General features: G+C 40.0%; 1 protein-coding gene across 6 annotated transcripts in view; it reads left to right on the top strand.

The window, feature by feature from the left end:
- Positions 1 to 19,619, top strand: part of SORCS1 (sortilin related VPS10 domain containing receptor 1) — a 476,815-nt gene that overhangs the window by 17,402 nt on the left and 439,794 nt on the right. The gene's annotated exons all lie outside the window — the stretch shown is intronic.

Consider the following 19,619-nt stretch of genomic DNA (forward strand, 5'->3'; position numbering starts at 1 on the left):
AACACATCAGCGACTATAGGAAGTAGGTACTCTCATTATTCTCATTTTAGAAATAAGGAACTGAAAAATGGGAGGTTAAGAAACTCATCCAAGGTCACAGGGACAGCAGAATGTAGAACTGAGATTCAAACCCAGACAGTTGTGGTCTAAAAAGCTCAGCTCTTAGCCATTATATTCTACTGCATTTGGAACACTATGGCTTTTCTTCTTCAAGGAACCTCAAGTTATTCATGTCTTCAGCCATTATTTGTCAGATGCCTAATATATGTCAGGCATATGCGAGGCACTAGAGATTTATTTATTCATGGTCAAAACCAGTAATAGTCCTGACCCTCCATGAGCTTAGAACTTGATGGTCCATCCACTGACTCTCTGTAGGGCTTGAGAGGTTATGATCAGGACTCATTTTGAGAGGTAGAATTTTCAGAACCCCCAAAGCGTAATCATTTCTTAGGAGTTAATTGAAAAAAAATGTGAGGAAACATTTTTTGGAGTGAGATGAACATTGTTAGTCAACAGGTAGAGTGGTGGTTGTCGTGGTTAAAATCATGTAAAAGTATATTCACAGAAATCATTGTTAGTCAACAGGTAGAGTGGTGGTTGTCGTGTTTAAAATCATGTAAAAGTATATTCACAGAAATCTCTATCTAAAGAAACGTAAACACTCGGGGTTCTCTTTATCATGGACATTGGCAAATTAGTGTGTGTGTTTGTGTGTGAGTGTGTGTGTGTTTATGAAGGACATTTATTTATACACACACATCTCTGCTTCTGCCTCTGTATCTGTATCATCAGCCATACTTATACCTATAGCTGGCTAATCTCATTCAATGTCTGTGCTTTGTTTTCAACTTTTGATGCAAATTCTATAATATAAGGATATAATGAAACTGTAGGGCTGCTTTTCTATGAAAACCAAAATGCTTGACCCAGTTGTATGATTAAGCAAACATTTTATGTGTAGATGAAAAACATGATTAAACTATTTCAAAGCCAGTAGTGGCTATAGCACTGAATTAAAAATAGAGCTAAAGTGACAGGTATTTAGCAAAGAATTTGGGCTCCTTCCTTCTTGCAGTAGTTCCTTGTCTCACTTGGAAAATGCTCCTTTCTGTTTAAGGAGTCCTTGGTTTCTTTTTCCAAATCAAGGACTCTTTAAGCTAGATAGTGTTGTGTGCAACTTGCTGTATTTCACTCTAACAGCTAAGTTGCTTTAATTCACTCATAACAAATCTGAATGGTCTGATCTTTATTTAATATTAAAACTATCCTATAGCAACCTTGCTTGTATTTTTGATGGACTTTCTTATTTTTAGGCCAGCTTACATTTTATTTATGTTAAATTGCTTGCAAAATCATAGGTGTATAATTAAGACATATTCTCTTTCTTTGTTAAAACACTTAGTGCATGCTGGTTAATTTTCTTGCACAGTTTCTTAAAATGCCATATTAGTACTGTGGTTGAGACAGAAAACCAGGATAGTAAATGGGTTTTGCATTCTTTAGACAAGACCCTTTCTGCAATCTGCCCATCTGGGATGACTGGCAAAATGTTTCATTCCCAGAAGTTGCTGGTCTCTGGCCTTTCTCCAGTCTCCTCATTTTCTTTTTCAGATGATTCAATTCAGCAACCTTCCCTTCACTATTCCTGGTAGTTCAAATAACTGGTAGCATCAGGAAATGCCTAATGTGTTTGCCCAAGATTTTCCTACCAAATGACCTGCTGTATTCATTGCTTGCCCATGTTTTAACACCACCCACCACTCACATCAGTGTTTGTCACATTGTTTGCTGATGGTCATGAACAGGGAAATCAGAATGCTTTCTCACACCTCTCCCTTCATCCAGTGGAAGATAGAGATTATTGCTACCTTGCTGAAGAGGGAGCTAGATTAAATAGCACCACACACCCTGATAACTTAATTCTTTAAGAGAGACACTACAGAAAGCCTTGGCATATTGACATAACAATTCCTTTTCCTTCCTTTCCAAGAGGATATTGGTCACACATATATCCTCATAATCCTCTACAAAATGCAGGCAAGTGTCTGAATGCAAAATGCCTCTCTGTTCCCTCTGTGATGCTATCATTTCTCAAAAATTGTGACCATTCCTTCACTTGTTAGAAGAAAACTGCTGAAGGGGATAAGGAATATCACGGACTTCAGCAGGTGGAGCTGTTCCCTGTGAGACAGTGCTGAACCTGGCTCCTGTGTTGGCCTCAGCTGCTCAGTGTTGAGTGCCGACTAGGGCAAGGCCATGGGCTTTTATTTGTTTGGCAGAGACAAGCTAGCTGCAGGATCATGCTCTGTCTTTAAATTCCAGCAGTGTTCCACATAGATATGTCCTTTTAAATGATGAGATGGGGTCAATGTGTGCCTTGTTCTGTGGCTGACCATTCTGATACTCAGGAACATCATCTATGGTCAATAAAGACTTATTAGAAGGAAGGAGAGGGTAATAGTTAAAAATATGGACTGTGGTGCCTCATAGTTTTGTTTTCTATTTACTAACTCTATGACTTTTGTTGTAGCATCAGTAAACCCTACCATGTGCTTAACTTTTTGGTAGGGTTGAGAATACAGAAATAGTACTCCCCTCAAGTGGTTCACAGTCCAAGGGGAAAAGAAATAGCTAAAATACAGTTTGGTAGGCGCAATGCCCAGGTATTTACAGAGGAAAAGACTCTGGCACACAGGGGTAAAGTGAGGAGATGATGTCAGTGAAGACTTCCAAAAATAGGTAACATATGATGTCCTTGGTAAATAAAAAGGAATACTAGTAATTTTCATTGAAGAAGTGGAGAAAACACCCTCCACATGGAAGGATTGGCACATGTGGCAGCTCACAGGCATGAGAGGGAACAGCTGATGAAAGGAAGCACAGGTTGGAGGGTGAGGGAGGGAAATGAGGCTAAAGAGGCAAAATACCATCATGTCACAAAGGGCCTTGGAAACCAGACTGAAGAGCTTGGACTTCATTCTGAAGGTACTAGGGAGGGACGTGATCAGCATTTCAGTTTGGAAGCAAAAATATGGCAACAACAAATTGGATGGATGAAATATTGGAGAAGGAGAGAGTGGTTAGAAAGCTACTTGTAGAAGTCATTCATCCATTGAGCCCATTTGGGAGGCATTGTGTGAGCAGCTGAGTGCCTGACCATGGATGCTGATGGGGTTTTGTGATTTTTACACATACTTTTTCAAGATAACACTACAGAGGGCAGGGCCCATGCGCACAGTCTGTCACAGAATGAGTGTAATCAATAGTGATATTTTTTGTGTGTTATGCCCTTCATCCTTTGCCTTTGGAAGCATAAACATACATTACCTCAGCAATGCTGGAAGCCAGCTGGAGGGAGGCCTGTGCTAGGAGTCAGGATGCCTGGGTGTGGGCCCAGTTCCACCACAAATTTCCCGTGTGCCTAACGAAAGTCATTTTAGTTCTCTGGACTTATTTCTTCCATTCCAAAATGAAACTGCCAGTCTGGACAATAGCAAAGGTCTCATCCATTCTATAAACCTGTAAAAGTGATCCTGTCTATGATCTAGTGATGGGAAGGATTTGAAATAGTTTATAAGGAGAGCTGGGAGAAAAGCCACAGCTGAAACTTGACGTTGGACTGAAGTGCTAATGATTGAGAGGGCTTCATAGGGATAGAGTGTATGGATTTGAACCATGCTAAGACATTTTAATATAGATCACCACACAAATAGCATGTAAATATAGGCTACAGGTAAATCTACTAAACCCACAGGTGTGTTTAATAAATATTCAAATTAGTTTTGAGCAGCTTTAAGGAGCAGATGACATCTATCTTCCTCTAGTCACCATGCCTAGCACAGTGCCCTTCTCACATTAGTGCCTGAGAAATGTCAGTTGATAAAGATGACTTAAAATGTCTTCTTCTGAGCATAGTTGAACATTTATGTAAGAAGAGCACTTGTGGTTTCAACTGCTTTTCGCAGTGCTGGTTTTCTGTGCCACAAATCCAAGCTCCCACCACAGTCCCCAGTAGGATTAATAGATTCAGTCCCCCATAGGAACTTCCTACAATCCTTATCTCTTGGGCTCACATTTTAATATCTTTCCTCCTCCCAAACCTCTGCTTTGTTTGGACACCACAAGAAAATGGATAGCGGTCCCTGGGAGGCAGCAAACGAGAGGGCTACCCCAGGATCCATTTTCCCAGAATCGCACAGGAAAACTTTGGAAGACTAAAGCAATTGAATTGTTTGGGGAGGATAATATAAGATACCCAATCTCTTTTTCCTCCTCCACCATCTTTTCCCACTCCTTAAAGTGAAGGAGCTTTAAATGTTTAAGTCATTAAGAACTGTTTTCCCCATAGTGCTGCAAGTCAGGGGGAAAGAATGAGGCTATTTTGTAGGAAGGTGAATACTGGTGTTTTTGATTGTGCTGTATTCAGGGAAGTGAGAGATGGTGCCGAAGACAGAAAATGACACTGCTGCCTCAGCATAGTTCCCTCAGCGCAGGACCTGCCGCTGGGACTGTGCTGGGGAAGCTCCTGTGTTCAGCATGAAGCCAGGCAGCTGGGGAGTTGTGATCAAAGGCAAAAACTCCCCTTTGCTACAGCCAGCCTTTAAAATAGACCCAATTAGGCCCTTAACTAGGATCCCAAGGGACTCCTCTGCCCCATGCCGTCACCACTCCACACTACCTAGGACTTCTGCATGCACGCAGACAAGAAACAGTAATAATAACTTCTTTGTATTGCATGATAAAGAGCTAGGAACAATTTCGAGTCAATGATCTGAGTGCTGCCCCAAAGCAAGTCTGCATTACATAGCTACTACTTTCTTGAAAAATAGTCCAATAATCCCTCTTGGGAACACTGCGACTTTCTCAGCTTATTCAGCCTGGAGAATAGTAATAGTGCTAACAATTGGCCCAGGGAGGAAATGCTGAAGTTTATGTTTTTACCTAGAGGAGAGAGTAATAATTTTAATTTGTTTTCATGTTAGATAATGTGTGTTTCCCCCACCCCTCCATAGTGTCCCTCTCTGGAAACGTAGCCAGGATAAAACTTTGCCTGAGGGATGCTCAGTGCAGAGTCTTTTGAACTCAATTTGAGTACACATGGGGATTTTGCTGATACTTTCATTTCTTGTTTTTCCATCAATCTGATTTTGGTCATTGAGTGTTGTTAACTGTTGGGTCCCTTACGAAGCAGAAAGATCTCTGAGGTCATTCCCTCCAGTGCCCTCATTTTACAGATGAGCAATCTGAGGACTGTAGAGACTGAACTAAATATGTTGTGAAGGACTTCCAAGTGTAGATGCCCTTGATTTTTGAAAAGAGTTCAAAACACTGGCACTGTAATATGACACTTAAAGACCGGATTTGGATTCTTGGTTCTGCTTTTTACTAGTCGGGCAACATTGGACGCGTCATTTAATTTCTCCAAGACAGTTTCTTCATCCATAAAATGAAACTAATATTGCACCCACCGAACAGGGTTAACCTGAATATTACCAGAAATCATGTATGTAAAGCATTTTGGATAATGCCCCATCCAAATTAAGTAGTATGTATGTTAGATGTTGGGATATTGAAAGACGTTTTGAGAGGATGTGGCTATAGATGTCTTGAAAACATTTTTTTACAGGAATATGCATACATGTGTTATATATATATTTTTTTCCTTATCACAAAGGTTGATAAGACAGCAGACCCTCATAGCATAATAATTTTCTACTAAAAGCAGGTTGTAGAATGCATTTCACTTAAAAAGCAGCATTATAGGCATTCACTGAGAACATTCAGAGCTTTAGCTCAGTCTATGACAACATGGTCCAATAAGAACGAATGTGTGTTCATTTATTTGAAAACTCAGCGCTTAAAAGTCAACCACAAAGAAACAAACCACAAAATTATTGCTGACAGTAAAACTGCATATGTCATGAAATTAGAAGTTTGAATTTTAACAGCTTTTATCATAGCACACTTTTTAAAAGCTTTTTGAAACCCTGTGTTGCTGGAATCGATATGTATGAAAGAATTGTGATGTTCGTGGTAAACTCAACTTAATAGGTCTTGCAAGGCACTTTTGGTCGGCCGAGCTTGAGATATTTACCATATGTTCAGATAAACATAACTGTGCACTCATTTTGTTTTTGAGTGGTAGGCAGATGAAAATTATGAATGATTGTGACATCAATATTGAGACTGTTTTATTACTGGATTTAATTTGAGTGCTGCTTCAACATTCCTTTTGTTCATATGAAGGCATGCAATGTAATGGTTAAAAGAATGACTAGAGGTCACAAACATAGGTTTGCATCTTGTCTGCACTTTTCACCAGCCAGGTGACTTTAAACAAATTACTTACACATTCTAGACCTCAATTTCTTCAGATTCAAAGTGGGGTTCTTAATGGTACTCACAGCCATGTTGTGAGAGGCAAATGAGAACATACATAAAATACCTTTTGTTTGGTTAGGTGCGTGGAGGTTCTGGAGACCAGCTGTTATTATTATTGGCTTTATGTCTGGGCCGTTATTATTATGTCTTGGTGACTACAGGTTTCTTAGAAAGGACTATGCAATCACTAGAAATAGTTCAAAGAAGAGCCTGCCAAAAGACTACTCCACAAGGATTGGTTATGTTTTGTCTTGTGGAGTATGGATTGCATCAAAGCAGTCATTTGGCGACAGAACTGCCTAGTATAAACAGGCTTCACTCCTCGCTAAGTCTTGGTGTACATGTATGAAGGCCTGACTGTACCTTTAAGGATCTACTTTCCGTTTTTTCCTATGTCTTCTCTTTTCTCTTTCTCTCCCTCTCCCTCTTTCTTGCCCCTCTCCTTTATGTCCTCTGGACACAGGGTCCAGGTGGCAGTGTCCTTATTTCATTTGGAAAGATTTTAGAAGGATAAACAATAACGGAAATTGTGTTTTGTTTTAGCTCCCCCCCGCCTCTCCGCGCGAAGACTTTCCAAATAAGCTAGTCTTCCATCAGCAAGCCTAAAACTCAGTGTACACCTCTGCCTATTTCCAGCTTGGTTTCTTATTTTAAAAATTGTGTTCATATGTGTCTTTCCAAAACCAGTGACTTAAATGTCCTTTTTTCTACCTGGAATTTCTTTTTAATAAAGAAAGACTATCTTGATGACTTAGGCAAATGAGAATTTAATTCATCAGATTTAGTCTTATTTCTGTGCTTAGATTCATGGCTTTAATCTGTAAACAAGCACATCATTAGGGAGATAGGTAATTACACAAATTAGATTGGAGAAACTTTGCCAGGGGAGATGGATTTTGTTTACCCTCGTGTGTTTGGCACCAAAGGAATTTCTCTTTCACACAAAACTGCATCTTGTGTGGCTGGAGAAGGGAAAAAGAGCAGAAAGTCTAGGAAAGGAACACTTTTGTCTCTAGGACTAAATCTTGTAGCAAAGAGCTCTTGTCCAGCCTCTTCACAGGGGTCAGTCTGAAGTGAAGGGTAGCAGAGATTGTGGAGCAAATAGAGGCACTAAGGTTTTCACTTCCCGGGAGCCTGGCACGTATTTGTTGCTCAAAATATGTTCTTTTGACTTAAATGAAAAGTATTCTAAAATTTTAAGATGTGCTCTGCTCATGTTGAAGTACACCCGTGAAGAATCAGTCAAATTGCCCTGGGGATCTTTACTCTTAAAAAGAATTTCCAAGATTTAAAGAAGATATGTTGTTCGCAGAGTGTGCATAGTCTACGTGAGAAGTAAAATGTAAATATGAATTAATGTCTCAGTCTGTTTGCTCATTTTCAAAGGAGGGACTGGTAAGAGCTTGATGAGTGGTGTAGACCATCAACCTTGGAAGACGTTTGCAGGCAGATATGATTACTAAGGGTTGAGACAGGCAAGGAAGGATAGGAGGGAGGAAATAAATTCTCTTTGGACAGGTAGATCCTGATGAAAAGTAATAAACATTTTCAAAGATAGTTTGGGTCCTGGACACCAAGTATTGTGTTTCTCTTAGGAGCTTTAGGGAGCAAATAAACACTGTAAGTAAAAAGAGGCCTAAAGAATGTTGCATTAAAGTAAGACTGATCAGGTATGAAGTTCAGAAAGGCTTGGAGGAATGGAGAGATCATTTCGAAGATAAAGCATTCATTCTTTTATTTGAAAAATATTAATTGAGCACCTGCTATGCATTAGGCACACACTAGGAACAGTAGATTTAACAGTAACAGAACAACTATGAATTTTACCCCCCAAATTTTCAGAAATCAAGAACTGAGAGAAATTATTATAGCTTTGATGATTTTGGTGATAATGAGACAAGAAAGGAAACTATTCATCCACCCCTTCAAAATCTCACTGGACAGGCACATGTAGAAAGCTTATTCCAGGAAGATAATAATAGGACACAGAGGTCCTGTGATGAACAGGATACACATGGGCCCTGTTCCCTTGGAAATCAAAATTTAGTAGGTAGAGAAAGATATCAAATACAGAACAGTATTGGTTTTTTTCTTGGTAAAAAATTGTTGAAGTATAACATATACAAATCATAAATGGTACATTTTTATGTGGTTAAATACTGTGTAGCTAGCACCTAGAGTAGGAAATAGAATATTATTAGCACCCAGAAATACCCTTGTGCTCTCTCTCCCAGTCACTACTCACCAGGGGTAATCACTGTCTTGCTTTTAAAGGCAAAAAATTAATGTTGCCTATTTTTGAACTTTATATAAATGGAACCATACTATACATGCTATTTGTAACTGGCCTTTTTTGGTGAGATTCACCCACATTATTCCATATAGTAATAGTTTGTTCATTCTTGTTGCTGCATAGTATTCCGTAGTGTGAATATACACCAGTTTATCTATCCATTCTCCCAATAATGTGCACTTGAGTAGTTTCCAGTTTGGGGCTAAATCCTGCTACTAGGAACATTCTTATAAAGAGCAATATTGCAACAATTGTGCTACATTCTGTGAAAGGATGTGTCAGGAGGAGTTAACCTAATCTGGTGGGGCAGAAGAAACTTTCTGAGGAAGTGAAATTTGAGTTGGGGGAATGCAATTCAAGGCAGAAGGGATGGTATATGCTCACATGCGGACGTCCAAGACAGGAAGCAGATTTGATTCAAGAGGTCCTCGAGGGGAAGAGTGAGTGGGGGCTGGGTGGGAACGGTACAGTGAGCCTCACTCAGGGTGCCCCAGAGCCTGCGTAAATTACTGTCCATGCAATACCCAAAGTCTACTCCACCCCCTCTGCCATTCCCACCTCCCAAGCCTATCCTGTATCTGGCTCCCATGCTGGAGGAATGATGGCTGAGGCCCCTGGCTGGGAACTACAGAATGCAGGGATTTCCTGGTGGGAGACAACAGATGAGAGGGGCAGAGGGGAGCTACATGACCACAAGTTTCCAGATTCTTCTGTTGATGAGACACTTCCTTTCCAAAATGGAACACTGGGCATGCTTTTTCATTAGGAGAGTGGCTAGACCATGGTTTTGGACCTGTCTGGTGGAGTGATTTGAAGGGACTGTGTTCACAAATAGAGTTAGATAGGGCTGATCGGTTCTTCCGGGTTTGTTTTTGCAAATGGGAGAAAGGGAATTAGGAGAAGCTCAGTGGAGTGTAGGGAAGCAGTGGGTGTGCAGTGGGTTAGAGGAAGTGTGGAAAGGCCAAGAGAATAATAGTATTTTATTAGACACTTGACCTGGCATATTTTTCAGTATTGGTGCAGGGCAAGGACAAATGTCTGAACGGCTTACTTAGTAGATACCAGTTCCTGATGAGAGGCAGTGTTGCAAAGAGTCTAAGAAAATGAACCCTCAGATCAGGTGGCCTGGACTTGAATCCGACCTGTGTGTTTACTAATGCGCTGATCTTGAGCATGATGCTTAACCTCTCTGTGTCTCCGTTTCCTCATATTTAACATGGACATCATAATAAATGTAGTTGTGAGGATTAAATGATTATATCCAAGGCATTTAGAACAGTGTCTGCTATATCTCAGCATCTTGTAAGTGTTAGTTATTATTAATTGGGCTTCATCACTCACCAGCTGTGACTTCGGACAAGTCACATTCCCTCTCTGAGCCTCAATTTCTTCATCTACAACCAAACTCTGAGATCTCCAAGGCTTCTTCTGATGGTAGCATCTATGATTCTCCAAAACTAAAATGGTATGATCACACAGCTTGGTGCTGAAGTATGTTTTGTATGCTCTCGATGTTGACAATTACAGCCCCAAATTTGTCCAGCAGAACCCACTGCTTTCAAGCTTTGATGACCTGCAGTCTGAACTTGGTGCATTTTGTTTGCACTGCAGGTTGTGTGGAACCCTAGTTTGGATCAGAAAAAGTAAAAGTTTATTGTGTGTGTTCTATTCTCTTACTCCCTTCGGTTTTTAAGATTTCAACAGATCATTTACATGGGGAGAAGCCAGGCGTCTTTGCCCTCTCCCTTGCATGTGGGTTCACAAGCCACTCCAGTGAAAAGTCTGTGATGAAAAATGCCTGATAAGTTTTACATACACAGATTGCTGGGTTCTGTCTTCTTGATTTCAAGTCATCTTTTCCTTTCTGCCCTTTTTTGTTTCTTGGTTTTTTATTTTCCCCTAGGACTTCAGAATCTTTACTACTAAACAGGATCCACAGTTTACTTTCGTCCTGATGAACGACTTAAAAGGAAAACCAGAGGTTGTGTATCTGAAAACAGGATCATGGTGAAGGGTGGGAAAAAATGAGAGGGAGATCAGGATACGCTTTCAGTTGCTATAACAACCATATATAATATCTGTGTTTTCTTCCCTCTTCGCTTTTAGTAGCTTATCTAATCTATCTTCTTGTTTCTGATTCTAAAAATCATTTTATGAAAGGACATGTGATTTTTAACAACACCTTAACAATACCTTGAAAAAGAAATGCAAATGCAACAATGGCTATCAAATTGTATGGATCTCCCACCTGCCAGGCACTTCACTCAGTGTTTAATATATGTCATTTCATCCTAATTTTCTCTTTTTTCTAGAACACTGTAAAAGATATATTGCTTTCTGGAGAATACAGTGTTAACCTGATACACTCATAGCTGGAGTCATTGGGAAACTCCCAATGCGTGTTCAGTGTCTGATCTTCTAGAAGGAGCACCTGTATGGATTGGCAGGTGTTGGATGGGGAGGGTAGTTTGATCAGTGTCCTTTTAAGATTTGTCCAGCAACTCCTGTTCGTTTCATACAGTTGAAGTTGTATGTGGTCACAAAATTGTCTGGGTATCTTTCTCATTTGTTGAAGGGAATTCTGATCTGTGTGTATGACACGGTTGCCCCCTGAATGCTTAATTAGAAGAGAATACAGACCATGATTACACTTCAGTGCATCCAACTTTGCACCTACTCTGCAGCCTTCTGGAATTCATATTCCAATAGGGGAGAGACTCACATATGTGAATAATACAAATAATCTTACAGTTGTGGTAAGTCCTAGAAGAGATATACAATGATTAAAGAGGCTGAAGACTTTGCTTACTTCAGAATAAATTTGCCGTAGTGAAGACTTAGCTGTCGTTGTATACTAGTTCCTTCTTACACCCCCCCACCCCCCTTTTGGGCTATTTGAATTCAATTCACAAATATTCAGGGAGCACCTATGCTGTGTTATCTCTGTATTCTGCACAGAATTTACAGTGGTAAACAGGACAGGATCCTCAGTCAAAGATATATTTGTACATATTTACATGTGGACTAGTGTGAGTGTGATTTCCAAAGCAACTTCACCTCTTTTCCAAATTTCCATTGTGTTGTATGTTCTTTATCTGAAGCAAAACCAATCATCCAACTAATGGCCCAAGACATAAACCTAAGCAGCCAGAATTAGGTTTTCAAAGATAAATTTGATATTGTCACTCCCCTTAAAATCTTACTGGGTTCCCTACAGCATATCTGGGAACAATAATGATCTGTCCTCTGCTGACCTTTCCATGGCCCACTCCACCCACCCTTCACATTGTGGTCCAGCTACATTAAACTCCTGTGGAATGATGGAATGTAGATCTTAAATGGTCAACTCTAGTCAGAGGTGGAGGGAGGAAAGGCTGTTCGGTCGGAGTTAGTAGTATAAAGTTTAAAAGTTATAAACTATTTTTAGTAAAATGACAGTTATTTCTTTATGGAATGAACTGTATCCACGTGATTTCTTTTCTTTCTTCCTCATATCTCTTATCCACTCCACTGCTCACTCCTGTTAGAATGCAAGGATGCCACTTACTTTGCCCAGGGCCAGGGAGACCCTCTGACCCCTTTATTATTTTCAGGAGTACCAGTAGCAGCAGCAGTACCCAGGGAGAAGAATCTCAATGACTCACACAGAAATTGTAGCAATTTGTGGCAAAGGTTGTTGGAATCTATAGTTCTTTATACTCTTCCTTCTTTCAGAAGCCCTGTCTCACTCAGTGTGAAAGAGTGCTAGAGGAAGCTTCTTATGTTTGTTAGAGTGATAGAAACAGACAGGAGAAGAAAAGCATTTAACTGGAATCAAAATCTGAGCATCCATTTAGGATTTCCATTCCTTTTGAGGATGTAGCTAGACCCTATTTTGGTTTGCAGATTTCTGGAGTTCTGATTATTAGCAATTTTCAAAAGTTGTGGTTGTATTCAAGGGCCAAGAGCAGTGAAAGAGACACAGAGAAGATGTGAGAAAAGCAGCAGGACTGAGTTGAAGGGCTCTTCCTACAAAGTCCTTCCTGCCGTCTAGATTTCTAACTCCTTTAAAGACATCTTATATTCCTGACAAGGGAAAAGCAAAACAAAACTGCTCGAAGACTCTTCCAAAAATGTGACTATTTTTTCAAAGCAAAGAAAAAATCTGTGTGTGTATGCTGAGGTAAGCTGTGCAAGAACGCATTTTTCTCGATTTTTTTCTTAAATTATATAGGAGAGAGGAAATAATAACCGAAATATGGTTATGCACATGAAGTAAGAACAGGACTGTTGACGATGGTAATCTTAGTGAATCTTGTTAATGCTTTAACAAACAGACAATTATCACAATCAGCACATTGATTCTTTGAATGGAAGCAGCCACGGAAGTGTTGCTTAAAATAGTGTGTTGATTTTCGCATTAAAGTAGGCCAAACTCTCTCTGTTTACAGTATTAATTTGCTTAGCAAGCCTTTTATTTCATTGACAGTAAGGAGATAAGCTTCAGCCCAGCTGTGACTGAATTTTCAATCAAGCAACAAGTATTTGTTGTCTACTGTCTGTGTGCTAAAGATTGCTTGGCATCATGGTGGATACACAATATAAATGATAGATAATATCTCCAGTTTTTAAAGGAGATTGAGTCTAAAACTAAGGAGTCTATGTTAACCTATTTAAAAATTAAGTGCTACCTTGTGGAAATGAGCGAATAGTATAGGAAGTGAGAGGAGAGAAGGTGGTATAGTGCTTTCTAGAATGAAGAAGGGTTCTCATTGGGTGTTTAAGGATAGGTAGTTTGGTTAGGAAAAATGTGAAATTTTCCATAAATGGGTAAAGGCTTGGATATAGGAATAAATAATGAGATTTCCTGGAGTTTGTAGAAACTTGACTCTATGTTGTAGAGGTGTGGATGAGGGGTGGGGATGATGAAGGAGAGGAGAGAGGGAGAGAGACAGGGAGAGGGAAGAGAGGGAGATGGGTAGGGGGAGAGGAGAAGGAGGGAGACTGGTAAGGAAGTCTTTAGGTGCTAGGCAAAAGAGAATGATCATAAATTCCAACTCACTTGAGTCTGAGAGGTTTAATTTTTGAGGTTTTATTTTACTACTTTCTTCTTCTTAAAGAAAGAAACACTGATGGAAAACAAATTTTCTCTTTTTTGGTCAGTAGCAGATTGTGCTGGGGACGAGTGACAAGGAGGGAGTGGACAAGGAAGATAAAGGATTTTCTCAACTGTGATTGTGCCTCAGCTGCCCAGTTTGTAAAATGGATGGGAGATAACTCAGTCACAAAGAATTGTCATGGTAGTGTCCTTTGTGTAGTATAGACTCTGCCTAGGAATATTCTAAATGATAAAAGAGTGAGGTACCTTTTCCAAGGTACCGCTACATCCTGGAGAGGGCTGAAGCTGGACCAGGGGGAGCAGCAGTTTTTGAAGGAGACTCTGCAGTTGTTAGAAGAGGGAAGTGAAACTTGGAGGAGCTGGAATTGGGTCAGAGCATAAAGCAGAGATGTGATCTGAGAGATCGCAGTAAGTAGACCCAGGGAAGGAGGGCATGCCAATGATAGTGGCTATGGCAATAATAATGGCTATGCCAACACCAGTGGACAGACATAAAAAAAGATCCAAATGTGAGATAGTTAGCTCGGAATTAGGATAGATAGTGTAAGGAACAGGAAAGAGTACACAGGCCTAGCAACTTGTGTGCGCTGTTTGCAACAAGGAAGCATTGAAAGTGAGTTCAACTTCTAGCCCTTTGCACTTCAGGGGGGTACCTAGAATAGGAAAATTCTCAGAGACAGAAGGTAAAACTGAGGTTACCAGGGGTTGGGGGGAGGAGCGAATGAGGGGTTATTGTTTTATGGGTCCAGAGTTTCTGTTTGGGATAACGGTAACATTCTGGAAATAGATAGTGGTGATGGTTATACAACACTGTGAATGTACTTAATGCTAGTGAATTGCACTTAAAAATGGATGAAATGGTGAATGCTATGTTGTGTATATTTTACCATAATAAAAAAAAAATCCAGCCCTTTCAGGGTTAACAGAATAACTGCCTGCTTAGAAGGAAGTCTGGGGCTCAAAGTCTATGAGGAAATCTGTTCACCTTCAAGTTGCGTAAAGGCCAAAAGTGGGAGCAGAGGTTAATATTAGACGGTTCCTAAGTCTTAAGATCTCTGTAACTTTGTGCTCCTCTCATTGTGTGCTGCACAAAACCTCCTCTCAGTCATGCAAAGCTACCATTATGATGTTGAATGACTTGCAACTCTAAATACATTGTTCTAAGCCTTTGCTCCTCTGGGTAGATTTTGGAAGGTTTCTGGTTAATCATTTATAATACGATTTCTCTCTTAAAATTATTTAACACTGTTACTGCTTGGAGAATATTTTACATTTCCCATTTAGAGATATTTGAAATATCGAGCTTCATTTCAAGAAATGCTGATAATTTGTCGCTATGCAGTCTGTAACTCTATAGCAGAGTCAACTTCTTCCCTCTGCAAATAAAAGCATCCATAAGACGGAGTATCCCATTCTTTTGAAAAACTTACTCTGCCCCAAAGGGCCTTGAGCGGCTAGATTTTCCAGATTCCCTCAGTATTGTTGGTTCTACTGAGAGTGTTTGGGTTCTCTTAACTCACAATAAAGTCTCAATTTCAGGACTGCAAAACAGTGATTCCTTCCAGTCGGACAGTCTGTTATTGCATGTGAAGCTCATACTGTGACAGTTTGGTCTTTTTTCTCTGGAATATATAGAAAACTTGGGCCTATCTGAAGACATTATTAAGTTCACTTCAGATATAGAGGATGGAATCTTCTCTGTGATGCAGGACAACATAATTCCATCTCCAGTAAATACACTGACGTTGACACCCACAGAAACTCCCACTTGAGCAGGGCAGAGCCTTTGTGAATTTCAGAGAGTGACCAATGGTCTCTCATGTAGAACCCAACAATAGCAATCATGCTAGTGACGGGGAAACCAAAATCAATAAAGAAAAGAGATTTCAGCCAAGGCGTCAAAGAGGTTATTAGGGCGATGAGAAAGGAGAAGTAGGAGAGAAGTTGAAAAGGATCTTAAAGATCTCGCTTTGAAGAGGTTTATTCAGAGAAGCCTCTTCTATGTAAGATGATGGCGTCTGCCCTCCCATTTTCAAATTAAATGGCAAGTTGTGAAAAGTGGATAAAATATAAAAACTTAAATCATGCACATGTGAAACATTTTCCTAATTAATAAGTTAATCCATTCACCTGGTTTCTTCCTAATGAACCGTGGCAGTTGTATTATTGTTCTGGCTCGTGTGGAGCCTTTGATAACAACAGAGTTATTTGTACATTCTTTTTCCTCCCTCCTTTTTATGCCAGTGAGCAATTGGGCCCAATCATTGTATTTCTTTTAATGTTGAAGGAACTGGCAGCTCCTGCTTGAGCCTGACTGATTTATTCCATGTTCTTTCGTCCCACGGTAACTAAATTCTAGTTAAATTTATTTTTGAACAAAGGTAGTCAGCCTCTCCAAGAGATTCTCTTTTGAATGAATGACAGCAGACAGTTGCAAGACCATTCATTTGCTTATATCTATTTGCTGTATCTAGACAGCTATTATCATGCATGTGGTACTTCAGAGCAATTTCACCCAGTCTGCTGTCAGTAGCAACCAGCTGGAGGAGCCTGCTCCAGCCGGACTTGTGCTTGGCATCTTGAATCTGAGCTCAAACTTTCGATATTGCCTTAATATTTGTACAAGTTCATGCTGGAAGACAGGTGTTGGGAAAGAGCATCCTTATTTGCAAATAATTTATTGGTTAAAGGGAGCTTTAAATGTGCATTATGTGTTTTTCGGCAACCATCTTATAAACAAGTTTGCACAAATGAAATGTGTTCCTTCTCGGAGCCTGGTCACTACCTGGGAGTAAAACCCAGGAAACCTTATGAGATACTGAGCTGATAGCTAAAGGGCAGTAAGGAGAAACGCCAGAGAGCTAATGTTAATCAGTATTATGAAGCATCAGCATTACGAAGCAAGGAGAAGACTAGGGGAAATGCTCCATGTCCAAGTTAAAGGGATGTTAGAATTGATGTTAGAATTGATGAAGTTCCAGCTAGGAAAATGTGTCCTGGAAAAATAATGTTGGCAATTATTCGGTAATCCCGTATGTTGTGGTTAGGATGTTTGTTTGTTTGCTTGTTTGCTTGTTTGTTTTTGCTAAGCACATTATATGGATTTCATCATTAGATTTAATCCTCACAAGGCACTCTTGTTCCTTCCATTTTACGGAAGAGAATACTGAGGTTCAGTGAGATTCAGAAACTTGTCCAAAGCAAAACAGATGGTAGATGGCAGAGAAGGAGTCAAACACTTACAGACCTGATGATTCCCGAATCTTAGCTACACTGACCATTTTGCCTTTCCTTCTTGTCCATGCTAGTGAAAGTTCACTCTTGCTTTTTGCAGGCTTCCTAACTGTGAAAGGAGAATGGAGGATAGTGCCAGCCCTATATCTTCTTTTCCCAAAGGACGCTTTAGTCTCTTGTTGCTTTTGTGTAAATTCTTTCTCACGTAGGGCATGGTTTAAGCTAAATTTTTCTGTATCTGAAAGAAGGGATTAACACTCCTGAGCAGAAATGTAAATGTTGTGGAATTTGTTTCATGCCTACAAAGATTTGTAAGACCTTTTGCTTACCTTGAAGAGCTTGTGATCTAGTAGAAACATTGGAAGGAAAGTAAAGTAACGTGTTCAGAACCTCCTGAGTTCCAATTGCTTTAATAGCTATTTTGCAGACTACTTTTATTCAATCCTTGAAACAACTGAAGACACTATTAGTGTCCCCATGTTACAATGAGAAAAGATGATGCATTATTGGCCCAAAGTCACACAGCTGGTAAATGACAGAGGCAAGATTTAAACCCAGGTGTGCATGACTCTAAAACCAGGCTTATTGCCATATTCACCTAATCTCCTATTATGTATGACTGTGGGCCATCAAATTCATAGGTGGAAGTGGGTTCTATATACCAGTTGGAAGAAATCAGGGGAGTCTGTATGGCTTTGAACAAAGCCATATGGAACGGCAGAGTCTGAGCATGAGGGCAGAAGGGGAGAGCCAGTCTATGCAGGAAGAAAGCATAAGTGAGGTGATACAGAATGAGAAAGGTGTAGGATGCATACAGAAGACATGATTAGAGCTTGTTCAGTTCTTTAAGCTCCTCTGCTATCTTTAGGAAAATGATCCCATCTTTGTACTATCTTGAAAATTAGCCAGACAGTAGGTAAGGTTATGCCATGTGGGAAAGATGCACAAAGAGGACACATGAACATTTAAGAAAATGAACTAAAAGACATGCCAGTTACGTAGAAATCCCAACAAATAACATGTATTCTAAGGAGGTCAAAGTACTGGTGGGGTAAGGACCTGGATAGGGTCAAGCTGATATATCCTGGAGAATTAGAATTTGAAGCATGGTGCTGAAAGCAAAAGGAGCTGTATTCAACTGAAAGTACCTTCCTTGGTCCAAACAACATAAGAAAAAGAAATGCCCTAACTGGCAACACAGAATCCCGGACCAGTTAGTTTCTCTTACCTGGCAAGATCTGGCTCATTATCGGCAAACTTCCTTGAAGAGCCAATGTACCATGGGCATTTTTTGCAATTACATATCTCCTCTGAATAATCAGCCTGTCACGAACAGGATTGAGGTTGGCATCTCATTTCCTGCCGAAGCCACCAAAGATCTGTAAATCATGTTAACCACTGCTGGGCTCAAATGAGCAGGTGAGTGGGAGGAAAGGCTGCTTGCCCATGGCACTAAGTTGTGCACTATTCCCTTGCTGTTGCTATTTATGGCAAGCAGAGTGCTTACAAGTATTCTCCCAATTTGCTCATTAGCTCCTAGCAAATCTTTTTAGACTCTTTTTCCTGTCATGGACAGACTGTGTCTCTTCTGCTTGGAATTGATTCATTAATACAATTATGTTGAGGTCACAGATCCTCCCTCATAACTGGGATACAGGAAAATGCCCACAATTAGAGGAGATAAACTCCACATCCATCAAAAGAAGTGCTCTCTCTGGCAATGAGCAGAACTGTTGTGTCCCCTCTCCTTGGCGTTTCATAATGAGCCTAGAGGCCTGGAGACAGGCTCTCCACAGACGGGCAGGGAAAGGGTCCTGAGAAAGATTTCTGACTTCATCCCAGAGGCTGAAAAAGGTTTAGATCAAATTATTGGAATGCAAAAGATCACAGGGGTTCTTCTCTTGTAAAGGTCAATAGGAGGTCATATTATTTTTGTTTCTCATTAAAATTTGAGTACAGTCTAGAGTCCAAGAATTTTAATAAGGCAGATACCTGTCTATCTAAGATTTTTCTTCTTTATGACCATAGTATTCTGAGTGGCACAGGGAAATTTTCAAAGATTCTGACTATATGTCCTAGAAGTCCTCAGAAGTCAGCTTTTTCTAGGCTGATGATCTAAGTGTTTTATCTAATTGCAATTTTTAAATTTAGGAGCAGCCATTGGAGGATGTTTTTGTTGTATTGCTTGTTTGTTTATTTGTTTTAGAAAGGGTGAAGTGATTGCTAGTTTCCTTGGGGGAGGTCAGGCTTAAAGTGAGCTTAAAATGAAAAGGAATTCTGTGGCCCAAGGGGCTCTTCCAGAGCAAAGACATAAACAAGAAGGAAAGAAAAGGGACAAGTAGGTCAAAGAGGAGATAATAAAGTCAAGCAGAGATAAATGTGACCCTAAATAGGTATTTAATCAGATTGAATCATGTTTAATCATTTGCTATAGACATTTGCCGACATGTTAGTGTATTGGCAAATCACCTTAGGGACGAAGGAAGGAAGAACATTCCAATTTAGACGCGTTGGTAGCATTTCTTCTGGGACCTGAAGCATTTCCCATAATGATGGTTTAATACAATCTTGGTCAATTACCTTTCTGTGAGAGCTGGGGATGTGTGCCAC

This window comes from Equus przewalskii, chromosome 1, assembly GCF_037783145.1.
Source record: "Equus przewalskii isolate Varuska chromosome 1, EquPr2, whole genome shotgun sequence".
NCBI lineage: Eukaryota > Metazoa > Chordata > Mammalia > Perissodactyla > Equidae > Equus > Equus przewalskii.